This window comes from Mandrillus leucophaeus, unplaced genomic scaffold, assembly GCF_000951045.1.
Source record: "Mandrillus leucophaeus isolate KB7577 unplaced genomic scaffold, Mleu.le_1.0 Scaffold108, whole genome shotgun sequence".
In the NCBI taxonomy this organism is placed as follows: Eukaryota; Metazoa; Chordata; class Mammalia; order Primates; family Cercopithecidae; genus Mandrillus; species Mandrillus leucophaeus.
In genome coordinates this window covers 3,098,197-3,100,420 of record NW_012098987.1, presented here as the reverse complement: position 1 = coordinate 3,100,420, position 2,224 = coordinate 3,098,197, and the positions used below count along the sequence as shown (strand labels likewise).

At 34.3% G+C, this 2,224-nt stretch overlaps 1 protein-coding gene across 1 annotated transcript in view; it reads right to left on the bottom strand.

The window, feature by feature from the left end:
- Positions 1–2,224, bottom strand: part of UNC13C (unc-13 homolog C (C. elegans)) — a 690,296-nt gene that overhangs the window by 324,362 nt on the left and 363,710 nt on the right. The window lies entirely within an intron of this gene.

Sequence of the window (2,224 nt, the reverse complement as noted above, 5' to 3'; positions counted from 1 at the left end):
AGAATCACTTGAACCCAAGAGGCAGAGGGTTCAGTGAGCCGAGATTGCGCCACTGCACTCCAGTCTGGGTGACAGAGCAAAACTTTGTCAAAAAAAAAAAAAGTTATGCATGGGTAATTACATGGTACAATAAAAAGTTTCAATCTTAGTCTTTAGGTAAAATAAAGATAATGATGTTGAAAAATTTAAAAGAATTGAAAGAGCCCTATGGGAGGAAGATGGAAAGCAGAGATTAGACAAAGAAAACTCATTAGAAAACTACTCACGGGGAAATACAATTGAGAACCAATTTAGCTCCTAGTAATCCTGGAGGACCAAGTTTTAAAACTAGAGCATATCTAACAGAGTTGATAAGCTGAAGTTATGAACAAGTATGTGGTTATATATTGTTTTGCTTATACAATGCCAAACTCAGCTTAATATGTTTTCTTATAAAGCAAAAAACAAGCAAACAACAACAACAAAAAAACAGTGACCTCAGAAATATATCATACTATATAAAACCTAGTTAAAAATTCAGTTTGGAAGAGTCTTACTTGCCTTCATCTAACATTTGCTTTCTAGAATTTGCCTCTCCCAAGTAAACTTAATGTTTCATGGATAATCACACAATTTTTGATATCTAGTGGAGCAAGTACACTATTCAGGAAAGGATAGGCAGTAGACACATTCTTTTAAAAAAATAGAGATAGGGTTTTGCTGTGTCACCAAGGCTGGAATGCAGGGGAGCTATCATAGTTCACTCTAACTTCCAATTCCTGGGCTCACTCTAACCACCTTAACCTCCTAAGTAGGTGTGACTATAGACACATACCACTAAACCCAGCTAATTAAAAAAAATTGTAGAGATAGGGTCTCACTATGTTGCCCAGGTTGCCCAAGCTAGAATACATTTGTAAAAGTCAATTTTATAGAACTAATAGCTATATATGTCATAGTATGCATTAGAAAACTTCAATATAACAAAAAAGATGTGTCATCAAGGGGGAAGTAATCTATGAAATCCACATAACCAAAAAAGGATTAGTAGCCACAATATTTTTAGATTTTTCTATAAGTTAATAAGCAATATACAAGCAAACCAAGAGAAACACACACAAAAGACTGACAGGCAATTCACAGAACATAAAACTCAAGCGTTCATTGATCATATGTGAAAATATTTCAAACTCACCAATATTAGAATAGTGTTCATCTCCAAAGGACAAAAAAGGAGTGGGATGGGATTGGGAAATACAAAGCAAAATACTATTTTATGTGTAACGTGTAATGTCTTTAAACAAGAGCAGAGAAATACTGGAAAATATCAACATATGGTTATAGCTAGTTGGTAGTAAGCATATACATGTTTGATTTGCTTTCTATATTTTCTTTTGTATTCCTGAAATTTTAAAAAATAATTTCAACATTTATTTTAGATTCATGAGGTACATATGTAGGTTTGTTACGTGAATATATTGTGTGATGCTGAGGTTTGGGGTATGACAGATCCCCTTACCCAGGTACTGAACATAGGACCCAACAGTTAGTTTTTTAAGCCTTCTCCCATCGCCAATAGGCCTAGTTTCTATTGTTCCCATCTTTATAAGCTCTCACTTATAAATGAGACTATGCAGTATTTAGTTTTCCTTTCCTGTGTTATTTTGTTTAGGATAATGGCCTCCAGATGTATCCATGTTGCTGCAAAGGACATTATTTCATTCTTTTTTTATGGCTACATAGTATGCTGTGGTATGTATATACCACATTTTCTTTATCCAGTCTACCGCAGATGGGCACCTAGATTGATTCCATGTCTTTGCTTTTGTGAATAGTGCTGCGATGAATACATGAGTGCATTTATCTTTTTGTAGAAAAACTGATCTTCTTTTGTATAGATTCTCAGTAATGGAATTGCTAGGTCAAACGGTAGTTCTGTTTTAAGTTTTTTGAGAAATCTCCATACGGATTTCCAGAGTGGTTGAACACATTTATATTCCCACCAACAGTGTATAAGCATTCCCTTTTTTCTGCAGCCTTACCAGCATGTATTGTTTTTTGATGTTTTAATAATAGTCATTCTGCATGCTTATAGATGTGTAGAATCAATATTGTGAAAATGACCATACTGCCAACAGCAATCTATACATTCAATGCAATTCCCATCAAAATGCCACCACAATTCTTCACAGAACTAGAAAAAACAGTCCTAAAATTTATATGGAACCAAAAAAGAGCCCACATA